Source organism: Syzygium oleosum, unplaced genomic scaffold (genome assembly GCF_021117445.2).
Source record: "Syzygium oleosum isolate NSW1041296 unplaced genomic scaffold, Sole_v2.1 Sole_v2.01, whole genome shotgun sequence".
Classification (NCBI taxonomy): domain Eukaryota; kingdom Viridiplantae; phylum Streptophyta; class Magnoliopsida; order Myrtales; family Myrtaceae; genus Syzygium; species Syzygium oleosum.
Window position 1 is genome coordinate 5,622,287 of NW_026607485.1, and position 20,534 is coordinate 5,642,820.

Here is a 20,534-nt window from a genome sequence, read left to right on the forward strand (position 1 = left end):
ACGACGGCTTCCTTGCCGTGAGTCACAGCCACGTGAGGGTAGAGAGAGAGAGAGAGAGAGAGAGAGAGAGAGAGAGAGAGAGAGAGAGAGAGAGAGAGAGAGAGAGAGGGAGGGCGACGGTGTGAGGACGCTGGTGGTTCGGTGACGGAGTGGCGGTGGTGACCGGCGAACGGCGGTGGACGGCGGCCAAGGGGGCGTTCGGTCGGTGAGGGGAGAGAGAGATGGAGCCGAGAGAGATGGAGAGAGAATGAGGAGAGAGAGAGAGAGGTCTTGGTCTTATTTAGTCCAAATTTGATCAATTTGGCAAATTACCATCTTGCCCCTCTCTAATCTTTTTAATCAACGGCCGAGATTCGATCTTATCTTGGAATCAACGGCCGAGATCGAATCTTTTCCAAAATATCCAAGGGCAATTTGGGGATTTCTTAAAAAGTCCAAGGGTAGAATTGTCATTTTCCAAAATCAGGGAAAAATGACCAAAATGCCCTTCCCAAATAAAACTTGCCCTTTATTAACCTCCAAGGGTAAAATGGTCACTTTTCCATTTTCTTGCCGAAATTGAATTTTTTTGAAGGATTCAGGAAAATCCATAGCTGCACGTTCCAACCACAACGTCGTCCTAACGTCCCGTTGTGACTTACCAATTTTCCCGATGCCCAATTTAGGCTCTAATTAATAATTGAATTTTATATATAACGTTACTCGAGCGTTTCTCAAACTAACGGGCGGCTTTTGGGGAAATTCGCATTTTAGACCCGTGACTGATAATAAATCGAGTCACGTGCAAGTTTACTCAGGTCGTGACGACTTCGATTGTCACTTAATCGCGAGGATCAATCGCTAGATCCGAGAGGCACGATCGGTTGGTATAGGTTCAGGATCATTCGTCAATTCATTTCGTGGTCCAGCGGAATCACCTGCGATCCACTTCTATGACAGTGGTGAACTGACCCCTGGCTATCCTTGGATCGGCCTACAGTGGCTCAAAATGTCACCTCGACGATTTTATGGTCGAAAATCCATTCACGACCAAATTTTCTTTAGTCGCACGAATTTAAATCCCTAATTAGCCTTTCCCTAATGGTTAGTATCCCAGGAATGATCAGTTCTGGGCGAGAACTAACTACGAGTACGTTCATAAAACCAAGCATTTCATAAATTCCAAATGGACAAATTTCGGGATGTCACAGCCATCCTTCCCATTAGGATGGAGGAGGTGGAGGGTTCAAATTCTCACTTTTTCAAAAACTGGTGATGGGGACGTTTAGTTTCAGGTGTGGGGTTCGATTCTCGGATTCCCGTACTTTACAAAGAGACAGAGCAAAAGTTTAAGAGTGAGATGAGAATTAGAGTGGGACAGACAAAAAAAAATACTAATTCAACTAAGCTGAGTCGAAGTGCTAATGTGGAGACATCAAAGGGAAGTTGCAAAAGAGAGAAGATAGAACCCCAAATTTGAATTTCTAGAGGAACTTCCTTCAGTGCCCTCACGCAAACGGCGAAATCACCGAATCTGCCCGCCAGCAACAGAAGAAGATCCCGTGGGCAAATCAGGAAATGTCGTATACTCATCATCCTCTCCTCCCCTTCGCCCCGAGTTGCCGTACCTTTCAATCGCCATCCCATCGCTAAAATTGTCATAAAATCCACCAACCTGAAAGACCGGAATCGAGGTTCAATTCGAGGAATACGGACGATCGCGATCCATCTCTCTATCTCACTGCGTGATTCGCGGCGTTCGATTTCGTGTAATTGTTTGCTTATGGGAAACGTACAGAGATTCGATTTCTTTGTGGCGTGGTTTCGTTTTCTCGATGACGCTGTTCGATCCGTTTCTATTGTAGAATATGGAGCGGAACGGGTGGTGGTTGACGGCGATGGTTGTTCTGACATGCTCGATTGTCGCAAGTGGGGCGAGAGGTAATCGCATTCCGTGTTCGTGTACCAGCTTACTGCTGTGATCCTCTTGACTTAATTCGGAGGCTCTAGTATTGGGTACGTCGGTTTTGAGCTTGGAAAGTGGGATTTGTATTGTGAATTTGGCGGATTTAGGTATTTCAGGGTTGGGGAATCGTTGACTGTGTCGTGGAGATTGAATGGGGACCAACCTATAGCTGAATGATCCCTCTGGTGTAGATTTGGATGTTTTCGATGCAGATGACTGACAGTGTCGTGTTGCATTTGGTTGGTTTTGTTAAGCTATTGGATTACCGAGTTCGGATCGATGCTACTACTGGAATATGGTCGGATCGATTGAATTTCCTTATATTTGTTCGGTACAAATTTCATCCCGCAGTTTCTTCTTTGGGGATAAAATTTGTTGAGTATCTCGCAGTGATTGACTGTCAGCTAGTCAGCTGAGTGGGGCGAGAGGTAATCGCATTCCGTGTTCGTGTACCAGCTTACTGCTGTGATCCTCTTGACTTAATTCGGAGGCTCTAGTATTGGGTACGTCGGTTTTGAGCTTGGAAAGTGAGATTTGTAATGTGAATTTGGCGGATTTAGGTATTTCAGGGTTGGGGAATCGTTGACTGTGTCGTGGAGCTGTAGTGCCTGATTGAATGGGGGCCAACCTATAGCTGAATGATCCCTCTGGTGTAGATTTGGATGTTTTCGATGCAGATGACTGACAGTGTCGTGTTGCATTTGGTTGGTTTTGTTAAGCTATTGGATTACCGAGTTCGGATCGATGCTACTACTGGAATATGGTCGGATCGATTGAATTTCCTTATATTTGTTCGGTACAAATTTCATCCTGCAGTTTCTTCTTTGGCGATAAAATTTGTTCAGTATCTCGCAGTGATTGACTGTCAGCTAGTCAGCTTTTCTCCAGTTGAGTGATGGACTGTAGATTGAAGGTTATAGTGGAATAGCTTTTGGGAAAGAGGAGCCTTGTGTTGTTTACTTATTCCCCTTTCATCGCATTGCATTGAACATATATAGTTCTTTAAGTTCATGAAGTACGGTAGAAATATACTGAAATATTGTTTTGTGTTGATGTTTTGATTTGTTGAAATAGCTTGCTAGAGACATAAGAAACTTGCTTCATTGCTTGTAATTGAATGAACTTGTGACCGCATTTTCAATCTGAAATTTTCTCGACTGGTAAATGCAGAACTTTGAGTGAGGTCCAAGGCTCATAAAGCTGTTTACAATCAGACTCTCGTGACGATAGTGGTGGAGTATGCATCTGTAGTAAGTGTTCTTTATAAACTTTCTCCCATTTACATAGAGCATCTTGTTATTACCCTTCAGGTTTCACCATTTCAATACAATAACATTGTAACAAGATGCAAAGCTTTTTATTTTGCAGGTTTACACGTCAGATTTGACAGAACTTTTTAGTTGGACATGTCCTAGTTGTGATGGAAAGACCAAGGTAATTTAACTACGTTTTAATGTGACATTGTTGCTAAGGTTGCGTAAAGAATAGGTCCTCAGTACTAAATGGCCAATTCTTGAGATGAGATTTTGTGGGCTTATGCTGCCTTCTCTTCTTAGCCTCTGACTGGTTATTAATGCCTTTGGATTTGAAAGCAGGGGTTCTAAGTCATTGATCTGATAGTTTGACGTCCAGCACTGCTTATAGGTATGTAATTCATGTCGTAGTGGCCTACCAATTTGCGATGCTCGTGATGCCTCTATGTTTGAATTTCATCTAATTTTTTGTCCTTATTTCTAATCAATATATATTACCTGTAGGCATATATTGGGGTGGCCAGGACCTTAATGCTGCAGTTATAGCTTTCAAAGATACTCAAGAACATAGGTATGCATGTTAACTTTAGCAATTATTCCTCTTTCATTTGACATGCGAAGGATTTGATGAAAATTTAAGCTAAGAAGAGTAGCCTCCAGCGAGTGCGTACACAAAGCACATGGGTCTGCTGTCCATAAGAAGGGAAAACGGTGAATCATTTCCACTGAGACATGAAAGTTATGTGCTTGTAAATTTAGATGGAGTCATGAGGAGATCACATACTTCACTAATTTTGTTCTTGCAAAAGTTATTTGAACTTTTCGGTTAGTGGTTACTTCTATCTACAGCATACAGAATTGGATTGAAGATTTCTACTGGAAACAGCTCGACCTAAACTACCCCCGCATGCATGTAGCCATGGTTCTAGAGATGATGAGCCTCTTGCAAGTTGTGGGTACTTCTGATTTGGAATGAGTTACAGTCTTATTCTATTGTCTTTGCTTAGGTTCATCATGGATTTATTATGCTTGTCACAATACGACAATGTGACCTGGTACTTTGGATGCTGTTAGAAGAGCCAAGGATCTGACATCAACGTCATGGTGACAGGGCATTCTATGGGAGGGCCTATGGCATCCTTTTGCGGACTTGATATTGTGGTAAGATAGTTAAAAACTTGTTATGGTTCAGATATTGGTTCTTCTCTATTGTGTTCTTCCATTTATTCAGTTTTGGTCTGTTAAGAGTTACCTGGAATTCTCTGCCAACTCTGCCAACTCTGCCTTGAAGAGTCTAGACTCTGGAGACTCTGGATATCTTGAACTTTCTATGGCTTCATATTTATATTTACAATTGGTCAGCATCTTGTTTTTTTTTTCTTTTTTGGTAAATCAACCCGTAGACAAAACACAAGCAGAATGGGTTGCAAACAACCCTTTACCTGAACCATCTATGGTCTACGTATTTAGTTGTGTGAATTGTCGTACATGTTAAGCCATGGAGCTTAAAGTTGGTTGAATACCTAAATATAGTGGATAAAGACTTCCAACTAATCATTACAAAGTTTACTTGCTGGAAACTTTATGGGATTATTGATATGTTTATGGTCTGGATATATAACTTTTGCAAGTGCTTGAAGCTCAAATTTTATGTCATGTAATCTTGAATTGCTAATGCATTTTAAACTAGAATATATTGATCCTAAATCTGTGTTCTGTGCATTGTTTCTGTCTGTCTCTCTCTAACCAAAAGAAGCAGCTCCTTTTCGGTCGAACTACTGGCTAGATATGTTGTAGGCTGGAACCAATTCTAAATGTCTAACTTATGCTTTTTGTCTCAGCTTTATTGGACAGAGTGCCCAGAGTTTTCTAGGCACCTGTTGTGGAACTGGTACCAGAAATGGTACCCACCCCAAAGTCATGTCCCATTAATTCTCTTCTCCATGATTTTTTAGGGTCAAGCTTTGTCTTGGACACAGATTATACAGACACTCACGTGGCCTACGATAGGATCATGGGTTGCATGAACTTTAGACTAAACCTTTTCTCGAAGTATTAATAGCAACTGCGACATCTTGTCTGAACACTTGGATGGTTTAAGATGTCATTTTTGTTTGCTGGTTTCTTGCTGAAAATTGTTCTGAGCGGATTGTGACATCATGCCCATGGGTCGTGGCCCCTTTCCTTGCGTAGCGGCCCTTTTTAATATTTAGTTTCTCCTTTGCTATTAATGACTGTACGTTTTGGGGTTCTAGAGGCAATTTCACCATGAACCTGGAATTTTTTTGTTTATGTCATTAGCAGGATATGACTCACCCCACCAACATCTAAGTGCTTCTTGTGGAAGCATTTAAATGCACCTTGGTTGAAAATTCACCCCCAATACCACCATTCCATATTATTAACACCTTTTCTTGGATGTGAGGGTGGGGTGGGTTTTGTTGTGGCTGTGAGGTTTGGTTTTGGGAAAATTACGGATGGGATCTAGACAAAGTAACACTAGACCCCCAACCCTCATGGAGAGAAAGGGTAGTTCTATCGTTGACCTTTGTATGTGAAATGCAATATATGGTTATTGATGCATAGTAGTTTTTCTCCTCGTGAAAGCATTAACATTCAAGTTATTTGGCTGTCTAATTATGTGTGGTGAAGCTGTTTTTTCCATACCATTGCTCACTTGATTTACTTATATAACTAAGGACACTTAATTTCCAGGTAAATCATGAAGCACAGATTGTCCAGGTTTTGAAATTTGGACAACCTCGTATTGGCAATGCAATGTTTGTTTCTTACTACAGCATGCCAAGTACTATACATATAACTAATGGACATATATTGTGCCTCATTTGCCTCCGTACTATTCTCGGTTCCCACAAAAGACATACCATCACTTCCCTAGGGTGGTATGACTTTGATCTTGACAGAATATCAGATAAATTATGGGGAATTGTCACTGACTGCATTTGACATTTGCTTTGCATTTATTTCAACCTATCTAACTGGAGAAGTCTTATATTTTCCAATAATGTTCGTACTCTCATTTTTTTCAGCGTATAAATTTTAACTGTTTTGTTTGTTTTATCTTCTTAACAAAGCAAGGCAGTTTGTAGTACTCATGACCTTTTTAAAATTATTTAAGGAACTCTTCTCATTCTTATAAAGCTATCATGAGTTTCTCGTACCAATTCCAAATTTAAGATGCGTAATAATTTGTATTGCTCTCTCTCTCTCTCTCTCTCTCTCTCTATGATGGCTGATGACCTAGTCTTAAGCTCTGTGCAATCTTCTCATTCTTATAAAGCTATCATGAGTTTCTCGTACCAATTCTAAATTTAAGATGCGTAATAATTTGTATTACTCTCTCTCTCTATCTCTCTCTCTCTCTCTCTCTCTCTCTCTCTCTCTCTCTCTCTCTCTCTCTCTCTCTATGATGGCTGATGACCTAGTCTTAAGCTCTGTGCAATTATAAGGTATTAATCATTTAAATTATGTATGTCTACTAATGCCTATAATATTGGCAACTAGCTCAATGATAGTCACGGATAAACATATTGATGTGAGATAATGTGAAAATAATTTGATTCCACCTGCTTGTCTGGTGATAATCTTACTCGTTTTTTATGTGAGTGTTCGCATGTAGTTGGAATCCTTCTTTTTTTGTAGGTATGGCTGTATAATATAGGATTTGGTAGTCTGGTTTATTAGGTCGAGAAAGTTTGTGATGGCTCTGGAGAAGATCCAATTTGCAGCAGGTAAGGAGGTAGTTTCAGTCGTAGGTACCTGTTACAAGTAATTATTTTGTGGATTTATCATGCTAGGTGCAATAAGTCATGTGACAGATCAGCTTGTTCTAGAGAATGCCAGTCCTTTATTACCGGAAATATTTACGGATGACTTATCAGAGTGTGTTTCTGCAGATCAGTAACTGGTAACAGCCTCGTGGACCATTTACTCTACTATGGTGCAGAATTAATGGCGGAGACATGGGGATCGTGCAAAATCGTCATGAACCCACGATTGAAGGAATATGGAAGCAAAGACTAAGGAAACCTTATGCTTTCCAGGAATCCTTCTTCTTCTGCATTGAGGCTGTGTTAAGACTCCGATGCCAAGGGTAACTTAATGTAAAATACTCCTAAGTCAGCACCTAATTTCGTGAAGATCATTAGGTAGCTCTGGATGAAGTTTGTTCACGTAATGCATTCCATCAATCTGTTTCCATGTCCATCACAAGATGCATAGGATCTCTACCGAAATTCACTTGGAATGTAAATAGCATGAAGTTGAATGTATCATCCTTGTAAATACAACTTTGTGATACCTATTGAATGAATGCGCTCACAAGTTTACTTGTCAATCTAATCTTGGGCCTGTGGCATTTTTTACCAGACTCAATAAAACCTAATAAGGATGTGTGGATGCTGAGTTGAGCTATCCATAGCCGAATCACGCCGCTTTTTTCTTTCCTTTCTTTTTTTTTATTTATCTTTTTTGGGGGTTGAACTGATGTTGAACTTCACAAAATTGGCAGAAGTTTGTGAATTCTGGAACTGTTAGACTTGCATGGTTTCGAGATTAACCGGTTTATAAGGTGAAACAAAGACTGTCTAGGGAGAACACTTTTCAATCAGTGACCTTACCTTCTACTACTGGCTTATTGGCATATAAAAGATTTCTTGGTGCAACCAAGTACTTTGACTGTTATCTGGCAGGACAAATAAATCAAGCCATCTTGGAAAAAAAATGATCTTATCTGAAGTTTGTGTCATTTCAATTGGCAACCTCTACTGAATTTCAACTTTTAGGAGGTATGCAATTTATATCATCTTGGTTTAGACATGTACGAATGATCTGATCGGCCTTTGGAACAAAAGCTGTAAGCTTTTACCATCTATTTCTGATATGCCGGAATTAACATTAGCGAAAACCAGAAAACTGAAATTCCATCATCATTTCGAAGCATAAAGTGCCAATTGTGACCATTCAAAGCACATTGTGCAAGAGACCAGTTAAGTCCTTGACACTATATGATAAGCTGTAGTTTGTACATTACAGTAAAAGCCAAAGTACAACACCAAAACGTTGGGAAAGATACACTGTCGTCAAATTTACGAGTTACCTACGCTAGCCCCAGCTTACCTTTACGGTAAAAACCCGTAAGTTTTCCTTACTTATTACCGAGAGAAAGAGCTCAGGCCATCATATAGGTCTCGTTTGTTGTTTAGCGATTCTCCTTACCAATGTTGAAACCTAAAGCTCCATACCTAGGTAACCGAAAAGTGAATGAAAGAGCTTTTATCACGGATTAAAACCTACACGTTTGACTATATCCTTCATTGTTTAAGGTATAGCAAAGTTAAGTTTTACAAGGCATGGCTATAAGGTTCAAATTTAAAGTACAAACCAGTAAGTTCCAAGGATCCCACGTAAATGACCCACGTGTAAATTGACAAAAGTAATGCACTTGAATGCAGTAACACTAGCATCAATTTGACTTGTCTTTTACTGGTAACTCAACTAGCCAACCAAAACCGTCAAAATGTAATATATCTAAACCAAATCAAACTCATGAAATAGATCAAAAGAAACTAGGGTCCCATTTCATGAGCAGTTTACGGCGTCCATCTTAAAGGTAGAAAATGGTTGCAAAAACAGTCAGTAATAACTATGCCTACAACAATAGATTTCAAGTCAACTTGCCAAAGTGTGATTGTAATTTATGTGTAACAGATAACGATCCCAGGAAAGACTACAATGAATATCTCTTGGGATGACATAGGACAATAAGAAATTTGTTTAAGTTTCAAATCTTCCTTGACAACAGACTTGGCTGTGGATGCAGGACCTTTCAAGTACCACATGCACTTCTTTTGTAAAATGAACTATTCTGCTGAGCATGTCTTCTAAATTTTTCAAGAAATGGTTGAATCTTCTAAGCAATGCCAGGCATTGCATCATTTGAACGTCTTCAAGTTGAAACGATCAGAGGCCTCACGCATGTTATCCCTTTCTGCGAAGTATTTCAACCCGATCAACTCACATTAAGGATGGCAGTGCCTTCGATCAACAAAATGCACTGATATTCAATGACAAACTAAAAGCAATAAGAATTTCGAGATCCTTCAGCGCTTGATATTCAGCATTGAAGAATTCAGTAATGCCCGAATATCACAGATGTTACCCATGAGTGCATTCAAACGATTCTTCTGGTCAACATAATCAAAAAGTATGATAACTCCTTCACTAAAAAGCCTATCTTTAACTGTCTTGATCCCTTCATCAACATTACTTATTTCTGTCAATTTCCTTTTGAGGATATTGGAGATGAGTTATTCTACAAGAACTGAATGCCCTCGGGCTCTGAAGTTTCACGGATGTTAGAGAAAAAGCAATAGTGCTCAAAACCATGTAAAAGCTGATTGCAGATAAGTTCGGCGAGAGTCGTCTCTCCAACACAGCCCATTCCATGAATTCCAACAATTCATGTTTCTTGTGCTGTGAGTGCCTATCATACTCACGACAAAGACTACCTTGAACACCATTTTCACATCGAGAGGTCCATGAACTGGTTTTGGCAGGAGCAACTAAGACTACCTCGAGCACCACTCTAAGCACACAATTTTTCTCCCGGTCCAGACAATCCCTTCAAGTGTTTTCTCGTGAAAGAACATCTGGGTACTGATAAGCAAGTTCTATTGCATAACAATGAAGAGAACACACATTTAGATGAAATGTAATAATAATTTTTTTGGCCCACAATAAAGGAAAAAAAAATCAGGTTTGCCTAAATAGCTTTTTTACTACCCCCCAAAACAGATGAATACAGGGTTTACCACCCCAAGATTGTGAGAGGGAACACGGTCAACATCAAATTTCATCCATCATCTGCCTTTCTTCGGTCTCCATCTATACAGCTAGGCTTCTATTACAGATAAGCACCTAAACATAACCATTTCAAGAAAATGGAGGCAATAATGGAGATCACACAAGGGTCGATTTACATGATTTCAAAGCCCAAGTGAGACTTCTCACATGTCCGATACACCGATAATACTGAAATTTAGCATCAACTATAATATGATTTATGATACCTTGGTGAAGCTAAATAGTTCTCCTCTCCTGTAACAGATGGAAGCTTTGCTGCACCAACTACTGATGCCGCTACCCAAGTGAAATTCCTCTTTCTTCATTTCATAACTTCTCCATAACATTTGCAAATCCCACTAAGAAGCACACCTTTCCTGAAAAATAAACTGAACTTAAGCATATCAATACAATGTCTTCTTCACAATAGCAACAATGAGTTAATTATGCTGTAATATTCCAGGATGAGAACTATAGTGTCTCCAATGTGAAGCAGAGGGTATCACCTTCGAAATATGTGAAGCAGCAAATCGACAAGGATATCTAATGAATTGTCATAAATCAAATAATAACGATGCAATCGACATGCATACCTCATCCACAGAGAATATAGCTAAAAAAGCCAAACCAAAATAGGAAAAGAAAACATATATTTGGACATAATTAAGAACCCTCTGGTTAGACGGAGGTACCATAATTTCAATACCTTCTTCAAATTCCTAGGCATCAACTCATAAAGTAATTAAAAAGTGGACATAAAACTTCACTTTGGATGTCATTTTCATTTTCCTTTATTCGGTCTTCATTTGTACAGCTGCCCAATTAGCCATACCTCCCTACGCAATAAGATTTCTGTAAGTTTTTCAAACTTTAATTCCTCTCAGCTACATTAGAAATCGGCAAAGAGGCAGTTTCAGATCTCTCCCTTAGCACTTCTTGTCAATCTTAAAACCTAAAAGAATCCTCTAGTATAACCGAGGTGAATGGAAGGGCTTCTATTATAGATAATCACCGAGGCATAACCATTTCTAGAAAATGTAGGCAATAATCGAGATCACACAAGTGTTTCATTTACATGATTTCTAACCCCAAGTGAGACTTATCATATGTCCTGGGCAGTAGGTAACGATATTACTGAAATTTAGCCTTAACTATAAGACGATTTATGATACCTTGGAGGTGGAAGTTTTGCTGCACCAACTATTGATCCGCTACCCAAGTAAAATTCCTCTTTCTTCATTTTATGACTTCTCCATAATATTTGCAAATCTCACTAAGAAGCACATCTTTCCTGAAAAATAAACTAAACATAAGCATATCAATACAGGGTGTCTGTCCTCTTCACATTATGCTGTAAAGTTCCAGGATGAGAACCATAGTTATTATATGACCTTCTGACACACATTCCATCTAATTGTTTACAGTACAAGGAAGTCATCTCCAAAGCAAAGCGAGGTTATCAACTTCGAAATATGTGAAGCAACAAATCGACGAGGATATCTAATAATTTGTTACAAACCAAACCAAATAAAAACGATGCGATCGACATGCATACCTCCAATTGGGAAACATAAAACCAAGAAGAAACCATCCAAAGAGAATATGGCGAAAAAAGCCAAACCAAACTAGTAGAAGAGAACGAATGTCTGTACATAATTAAGAACCCTCTGGTTGTCCGGAGGTATCATAATTCCAAAACCTTCATCAGATTTTCAGTCATCAACTCGTGAAAAGGTAATTAAAAAGTGCACGTGAAACTTCTCTGCTCATATCCGTGAAAGAGTTTGATTGCAGAAAAGGGAAAACATTGGTTGTCAGATGAAATAACTTACCTCAATTCGTTTAAAGTTTGCACGCGAGGGAACAATTTGTGGTCGGCGATCAAGAAACTTTCAAGAGCAACGTGCACTTATCCGTCAGTCTTCTTCCTCATATCCATATTCAAATTCGTATCCAGATTCGTCATCTTCTCCTTCTGATTCGTCTTGTCTCCCCCAAAATTCGATTGCCTTCTCCGAGCAAAGCAAAGAAATTGCCTCCACATTTAATTTCCCGCAAAGCCATATTTCAACAGATCGCAGTCCCTTCAAGCTTGATAGATCAGGCAACTTCTGTAAAGATCCACAGCCACAAATACTCAATGATTCCAAACATTGTGGTAGTTTGCCTTGAATCTCAACCAGATTACTGCAGTGGTCCACAGAAAGACGCCGTAGTTGGTTGATATTACTTAGATCAGGTAATATCCACACCTGTTGAAGTTCCGAAAGCTGCAAATCTAGGTTCTCTGAACCATCAAGGCCTCGAATCTCTGAGATTACAGAGTCAAAAATCCTAAGAACTGATAGGTTCTTCAGATTCGCCAGGGAACCAAATGACTTGCAACCTACCAAATGTAAGGATGATAAACTGGAGGGAAGGCTCGGGAGGCAACGCAGATTAGGGCCGTAGAGTTGAAGTCTTTGGAGTCGGGGAAGGAGACCGATATCTGTGGGTAAGGCGGTCACGTGTTTAGAGCACAAATCCAAGGATAATAAACTGGAGGGAAGGCTCGGGAGGCAACGCAGATTAGGGCATCTGAGGGAAAGTCGTTGGAGTCGAGGAAGGAGACTACTAAAATCCGTGGGTAAGTGGGTAAAAAAAAAACAAGAGTTTAGGTCCAGAGTCTCCAGTTTGCTTAAATTCCCAATCCACCGTGGCATCGGATATTCTTCCACAGGCCCATCAGATTCCCCACCGTTATCAGATGGGTCAAAGCTCAGTTTCAATTCCTTTAAATTAGTCAGGTTTGAGAGATCTGGAAACATATCCATGTGCAATGTAGACAACTCTAGAATGATAAGATTTTTAGGAAGCCTCGGTACCACGTATATTGCAGCATACTCCAATTTCAAGATCCTTAGGGATCGATTTTTATAGATGCAATTGCCAATTTCCACTTCCACATTGAAAAGACCAGTACATCGGACATCTATTTCTTCGAGCTTCTCAATCGTCCAGAGAGCATCAAGTATTTTACTCATGGCAATCACAATCTTCGCTACTTTCAAATTTTTCAACTTTTCGATGGAATCGGGTAGTTCTTTGATCCTCGTATGGGATATATCCAGCTCAATCAGCGATTCCAAATTTCCGATTGTATCCGGAAGCCTCTCCAACAATTCGCAATATCCTAGAGATAGGTATTCAAGGCTCGCAAGATCTCCACCCAGCTCATCTGGTAGCCTCTGAAGTTTCTCACAATAGCTTACATCTAAGGAAACTAGGCTTTTCAAATGACAAATCGACCTATCAATTTCAGTTAATGATTTACAGCTCTTTAGGATCAATCGTTCTAAATTTACCTCAGCAGAGAAGATGGGAGCTCTCTCCAAGCAATTGCATCCGGTCAGATTCAAAATTTTCAAATTCTTCATCACCTGTAAAAGAAAAATCATGTAAAGATTACTTTTGAATCTCATAAGATGGAATAAGAAGTGTTGTCTAGCATATAACATACCTCCATATGGATCCACCCCTGCCAATCATTAGTAATCTTACTCCAAGATAGATCAAGAATAACCACATCCTCCATGGAGAAATTTGTAATGTTAAATGTTGGGGGAATACGTTGCCATGAAAGCCATCGTAATTGTGGAAGGAGATATGAATTCTCATTAGCTGGACGAACATTCGATGGCGAATCGTGCCAAAGAAGCCTCTCTTCTGCACAGAAATTTTCTGTCCAATTGTCCACTTCAAGGAACCTTAGTTTTGACAGGCTCTCAAAGCCCTCATAGGTAAAACAATACTGCCGCGGATAGTCAAGGTAGAGTCGAAGAGCTTCAACTTCTTTATAACCCTGCCCAAAGGAAAATTGAAAAAACAAGAAGGTTGAAAGGAAACCCATTTATTCAAGTCCACTATATTAAGCGGCTGAGTTCAATACTATCATTCCTGTAATACAAAAAGTAACTGGCTTTTTTTATTAAAAAAAATCCATGAAGTGGGGGGTTTACCTTATGTTTCCTTAGCAAATCAAATCCTTCCTTAGGATCCCACACCCTACTTTGCTTCTCTATTTTCAAGTTACTTTCTTTGAGAACTATTTCTCTTCCGAGGTCTCTGAGTAGGTCATGCATCCACACTTTATTGTCCTTTTCAATACTTATCAAAGACATGTTCTGCAAAACTTCCATAGGGTTGTCCATAGAAAATTTAGATTTATCCCAAAAGTGAACCATGATGTCTTTGTCATATCCAATGAAAAGACAAGCTATATCAAGGAATATATGCTTTTCTCGATTAGGTAATGCATTATAACTTATTTTCAGCTTTTTCTGGACATCTTTAGGAGGAACATTTTCCAACTCCTTCAATTTGCCATCCCACTTTTCCTTTTCGGTGCGAGATAAAAGTGAACCTATGACCTTAAGAGCTAGCGGCAAACCTCCACAAATGCCTACCGCCCTGTTGGATTGGTTGATATACTCATTTAAAGGAGAATCTCTTCTGAAGGCATGTTTGCTAAAAAGTTGAAGAGATTGATCGGAATCCATGATTTTAACCTCATAAAGGCCATCCACTTCAGGAACCTTGAGAACATCTTTGTTTCTAGTAGTAATAATAAGTTTACTCCCAGTACCAAACCAATTACACTTACCTACGAGTGCATCCATATGATCCTGGTGATCCACGTCATCGAGAAGAAGGAGGACTTTTTTATTCAACAACCTGTCTTTAATTGTCTGAGTTCCTTCATCAATGTCTTTTATATCCATGCATTCGGTTTTGAGGATTTTAGAGATGAGTTGATTCTGCAAGTGATGAATGCCATTTTTTTTTGACGTTTCTCGAATATCACTAAGAAAGCACCAATTCTCAAAATCGTGTAAAAACTTATTGAAGATGATTTTGGCAATAGTCGTCTTTCCGATGCCACCCATCCCGTGGATTCCTATAATTCGTGTTTCACTTGTCCCAGCACCCATCATTTTCATGATTTCATCCACTTGGTTATCAACACCGACCAAGTAGTCTGATATTGCCAGAGAAGCCTTTTTCAACTCATTGAAAACCTTATGCGTGAATGTTTTCACGAACTCACCTTCTCGCCTGGTGTTTGTTGGAGGTCAAAAGGCAATGAGTTAGAAAACTGAGTTGAAACAAACTAAGTTCTGACAAGACCAAATTGAAAACTACAGACATATTCTAAATCTGTTCTTCAACGATTTATTCCATTTAGATGAATTAGCAGAGGCACTTGGGGTTAATGAATGACCTGAACTAACAAAAAATGTTGCTGGGAATGAAATGGCACAAAAAATGAGATTGTGCCATTATTTAGTGTGATTTTACGGTATAACTTCATTTGCACACAATTTAATACACAAATCTAGAAAAGAAACCAATTAAAATGCATCAAGTTTAATGATACAAGGCACATGAGACGGAATGCTAAAAGCAGTCACCTGTTGGGCATGCTTTGCAGGTCGTGTCCGTTTATTTCCCCAACTGCACGGAGAGCAGCCTTCCAATCTCCGATAGTCTTTTGGTCATATCGCTTCTTGCTTTCATGTGAAAGAAAGGCCTTTTCATAATCCCCAGTTTGGTACCGAACCTCTGCAGGCGCAACATCATAAAAAATAGGGATGATCTTTTGTCCCCCATTATTCTTGCACTCGACCATTTGGACTACCTCCTTGAGACACCATACACTAGAGGCATAATCTTTCGAAAAGATAGGTATTAAGATCTTTGACTGCTTAATTGCTTGGAGAAGTTCAGGGGCAAACTCTTTCCCTTTGCGGAGATCTTCATCATCCTTAAATGCACGGATTCCTGCAGCTATCAGACTAGTGTAAAGGAAGTCGGTAAAACCTGCTCGAGTATCTGGTCCTCTGAAGCTCAAGAATACTTCATAGTCATATGAAGTAGCCATTCCTTGACCTTCTGTTGAAGTGTGAGTAGAAGAAGCGCCTCCTGCTATTCCATCATTTTCACAGATGCGTCTTTTTTTGGCACTCCCCTCCATTTGATCTCACTTGACCTTCTCCTCAAGAAAAGATTGAAAAGCAGTGGCAGCTAGAGATGGAAAAAAGTTTAGAAGCCAGAACTAACAAACGGAGATCTCTGTGGGTCATTAAACGTGGAAGACAGGGTTGGCTAAATATGCAGAGAGTCAGGGTCTCCAGTTTGCTACAATTGGCCAATAAGAACGTTTCATTACAGCCTGTCAAAGTTGACGAATGCAGGTTTTTTCAAAACCAAAGTGGCCCCTCCCAACTCAATTCTTCTCTTTTATCTTCACCGTCATAACGCAATTGAAAAAACAGGAAGACTGGAATTCTAAAAAGATGGGCGCAATCGAGTGCTTTCCGTTATTATGCTCTTGAATTTTAATAATCTTTGTCTTTGTGGAGTTTCTGACAACACCACGTTGCAATGAATGCCCCACGCACTTGCCCGCGGCGCGTTTTCGCTGGTACATAATTGTAGGGTCACTTTCGGGGTTTGGGTGTCGAGTCGGGGCTATATTGGGAAAAACAGCCCCCCCCGTCTGGTCATATGAGTTGCTGTTCCTTAGCCTGATCACAGAGATTTTCTTTGACGTTTTTGTTCTCCCACACGCGCAGATAAATGAATTATTGGTGTGATTCCTTTTTGTTTTGGTCGATGTGTGATTCCTTCTTGAGAAATCTGGTTCATGGACTGTTCGTTGTCCAAGTCTTCGAATACTTTGACTTTGCCCTTCTAGTTCTGTGACACACATCTCCCCCCACGCTGTTCTTTTATTTTATTTTTTCTTTGGAGAGTGATAGCTATTGCAATTTTTAATCTAATGATTGTATTTCGATGCAAGGCAAAACTGTATGTATATGGCAATTTCGTAATTTCCATTTAGTTAAATTAGACAGTATCAACTTTTCTGATAATTGATGATACGATTGGTTAGTCTATTTAAAGATCAAAGTTTCTCTGAACATATGGTGTTTATTTTGTAAGTATTTTTCAAGTTTCTACATCAATTTTGTGGTAACTGAACATTTCGTGTTTCCCCATAGAAAATAGCCACTTCACAACTAAAGTTTCACGATACTGACTCGACGACAACCAACATAAGCAGCAGTTACCAAAATCATCTTCTATCAACTGTTGTTTAGCTAACCAAAGCCACCCGTAAAGAGTTGGCACGTACAATATCATAAGCTTTTCAGAGTCCGGATTATGATCAATCCAATGATGAATAAACCGACCATCGCTTCCCATCCATTGATCTCACTTGATCTTTTCTTCGAGAAACGTTTCAGAGATGAAAAAAGTTCAAAAGCCCTACTTATCAAATGCTGCAGGCCCAAAAAAAGAAAATCTTTTTATCGAATGGTGGCCGCCTATCAATCCATTATCAAAGTAATAAACCCACCGGAGACCTCAACCGTCGTTCACGGCGAAACTGGCCCGCGAGAATCCAAGGAAAATCTGGATAAAAGCAAAGTGATAATGAAAAGACATAAAGCAATACAGCAAAGAAAAAGAAGATGGGTCATCCTAATGTGGAAAAGAAGACCCGCCACTACTTTAGCGCGACTTTGTGTTGTTGGCAAGATTTTTTCCCGTGCCCAGAGAAATTTATTTTCATAGTTATATTCATGAAAATTTGTCATTGAGATATTGTTTTAGCATCTTCTTTATTTAACTCAGGGTCAATTTGTATGATGAAAAACCATTTTTGAGAAAAAAAAATTCCGTACTTTTTTGGTATTTGAATTACGTAAAACTATTCGATCAATGTAAAATGTTTACCATGGACTAAAAACAATAAGCTTAGAGAATAACGACTTGGTAAGAAGGAATCGTTTTTCCTGATTTCTTGCTGCGTTGAAGTGAGAAGAATATACTTCATCAATGTTCAATTTTCTTACATTCCCAAAAACACAATCATATATAATACTTTACAAATATGGTTTCATAATTTTTATCCTAATTTCTTTGTAATCGTTGTTATTTTGATGGATTACATATTAAACAAAGACCATATCGATTCCAATTTATTAGTCATTATATGTTATTTTTAACGAAACAAGCCGCCTTTAACGGATTTCACTTATTACGAATTACGATAAAATCAATTTTTTCAACTTGTTTTCACCTCAATCAAATTCTCACGGTTTACTTTCCCTGAAATTGAATCTCCTCAAAGCATTTTTCCCGAGACAAAAAAATGCTCAGTGAGATGAACACACTCTAAGAGTTTGTTTTTATATGATTTTCAATTTTCATATGATGGTATTTGATCGGAGGAAATCGCAAGATGAATTATCGATGAACATGAGAAATGGAGATCGATTTGTTGTCGTGTGATTTTTGCGGATGAATGAGGGAACAAATGAATCAGTGTTGGATTTTACGGAGCGATCCAGTGATAATTTTTTTTTTATCTTTTTGATGAAATCCCTCCGTTTATGGAAGCCTGACTCCGAGGCACGAACTGCCAAATAAAATGAATCGTTGGTGTGATTCTTCTTCTTCTTCTTCGTCCTTTTGTTTTTGGTCGATGTGTGATTCCTTCTTGAGCAAAGCTGGTTCATCATGGACTGTCGCTAGTCCAAGTCTTCGTAGACTTTGACTTTTCTTCACCACACACGATTCCCATCACTCCCCCCCATGTGACCTGACCACCGACAGCCGACAGCTCCCGCTCCATCCACCATAATCATATCACGGCGCCCCCCCCCCTCCCCTGTCCTTTTCCTCTCTGCTCCTCCATCCCCCATTCAATTGCATCCTGTCTTTTGCTGCTGCCAAAATAACCCAAATGCCCCTCGTGGCGAGGAATTCCCTCCTTTTCTCTTTCTTTTTTGGGCATTTGGTTTTAATGATAAAACAGGGCGACGGCCCTCTCTCCGTGGCTCCAAAAAATCCAGCGACTTCACTGAGTCGGCCCCCCCGACACCCGTGGCCATGCAACCACGGATTTGTGGTCGTAGCTAGCGACCTCTGTCGGTGGCGAATCCCATGGACGTAGGTCGAGGAGTTAACTCGCGGATAGATTGACGCACGAAGGTAAGGGCTCGTGATGGCACTGGGCAGGCGGCAATCCAATGACAGCGAGTGGCGGTTCCCTCGAGCATCTTAACCTATATATTCACCGTGATATTAATTGTCCAAATCGTTTTTACGTCGTCAAAATCCAAAACTTGTACGAGGACCAAAAAAAAAATACATGCTCCGTCAAAGTTTGGTATAAGACGGACATTGAAAATCTGACGCGGCTGCTTGCTTTGACAACAGACGAGCTTAAAAATATGACATGGATTTGACGTTGCTTGAAAATATTTCATAAAAAATCCTATACTTTACCCAAAGTGACATCAATTCTCCAATTTCTTTTTTTCTGTATTACTAATACCCCAATTTGTACTAGTTACCAAAAAGCACATTCAGTCATAATTTCGTTTGAGACGATCGATAAAAATCCGATGTGGTAGCATGCATGAACAACGGCAAGTAAATAGAGCTAATGTGGAACTGACGTTACTTCAGTAGAGTTGAAAGTGATTTTGGACAACTTGTCAAAGTTTTAAGTTTTATTAAAAAAAAGCTGGACTTAGTCATTTTTAGAGTCCTAGAAGTGAGATAATCCATGAAACGAGCTTATTTGGATCTCAATATGCAAAAGAAAGAGTCTACAATTTTAACTCTCAAGAAAAGTGGAATTGGAATATAATCTTGCTTTGCTTTCGCCCTTTTTCCACTACGCGCTTGAGACTTTTACATTCGTCCACCTTCTTTTTAGCATTACACTTTTGGTCTGCTCACACGACAACTTCCTTCCAAGATCCTTCCTTGATCTTTGCACATTTCTTCCTTTGCTCTGCTCACGCCCATCCAAAACCCTAAAAAACCCGTGCCCATGGCCATGGTCATTCCCGGTGGTTGATGAGCTGACCTCCTCAAGTGCATGAGTAAAGTCAATGCACCAACACCAGCAAGGCCTTCATATTTCGATCGGGTACAGATGTTGATTAAATGGACCTATTTGATATTTGATAAGGACAGCATGGAGGAAGCACGTGGTGGGGGCAGCCAAGGAGGAGAGAGTAAAATCTCGCTAGATCCGGAGGTGAAAAAATGTTCCATCCTGGAATACATAAATTTTTTTTAGTCTTTTCAGACATAGATCCTAAATGTTATCAATCACGAGGACTCCACGAGTGAAAAAAAACTTTTGGAAATGGAAAGTATTAAATTTCTTGAATTGAGATTAATGAAAGATCAAATTTGTTCTCCGATGGCTTTAGCTTTGATTATACCCCACTAAACTTTTGTTTTGGTAAAACGAAAGTCCGAAAGTCTCATTGCGAATTTTTTTTTAAATCAGACTTCTTCCATTTCAATCGAAATCGAGCTTCCTCCACTGGCTCAAAAGCTCGGTGAAGAAGAGAAAGTGGGTGAGATCCACCGCCTAACTCCTACTCTCGTGAAAGGAAAAG

General features: G+C 39.6%; 1 protein-coding gene and 2 pseudogenes across 4 annotated transcripts in view; 1 reads left to right on the top strand and 2 right to left on the bottom strand.

Annotated features, from left to right (window-relative positions):
• The first annotated feature begins 1,455 nt into the window (after positions 1 to 1,455).
• On the top strand, positions 1,456 to 7,555 carry LOC115694233 (lipase-like; annotated as a pseudogene).
• Positions 7,556 to 8,772: 1,217 nt separating this feature from the next.
• The window catches only part of LOC115694232 (disease resistance protein RPV1-like), a 133,364-nt gene continuing 121,602 nt past the window's right edge, over positions 8,773 to 20,534 (bottom strand). The window contains exons 6-8 of one of the 4 annotated variants that reach the window (XM_056316828.1): positions 11,235 to 11,365; positions 10,290 to 10,451; positions 8,773 to 9,208 (exon numbers count right to left, since the gene is read on the bottom strand). The gene's annotated coding sequence lies outside the window, so the exon portion shown is untranslated. Of the gene's footprint in view, positions 9,209 to 9,904; positions 10,452 to 10,768; positions 10,899 to 11,234; positions 11,366 to 20,534 lie in introns of those variants that run through there. The other 3 variants (XM_056316830.1, XM_056316837.1, XM_056316826.1) reach the window with 3 other exon arrangements.
• Positions 14,243 to 16,364, bottom strand: LOC130134560 (disease resistance protein Roq1-like; annotated as a pseudogene).